Source organism: Triticum urartu, chromosome 5 (assembly GCF_003073215.2).
Source record: "Triticum urartu cultivar G1812 chromosome 5, Tu2.1, whole genome shotgun sequence".
Taxonomy (NCBI): domain Eukaryota; kingdom Viridiplantae; phylum Streptophyta; class Magnoliopsida; order Poales; family Poaceae; genus Triticum; species Triticum urartu.
In genome coordinates, this window is record NC_053026.1 from 555,324,059 (window position 1) to 555,324,360 (window position 302).

The window sequence follows — 302 nt, forward strand, 5'->3', positions numbered from 1 at the left end:
GGTTACGGCGCAATAAGCAAATGACACAAGCGAAGAAAAAGTGAAGACTTTCTCCCGCAATAAGCAAATGCTATGTGGGTGAAATTATGATACCATCCCAACTTTCAACTTTTTCAGAGTTCATTTGAAATGCTTTCATGTCTTATGGTTTGAAACTTTGATACTTCGAAAGTGATTGTCCATTTTGTACACGAAGTGCATCAAGTTTTTGTCTTAACCCTCTCTACTTTTTGGAACATGCTATGTGGGTGAAATGATGATACCGTGCCAACTTTCAACCTTTTCAGAGTTCATTTTGAAAT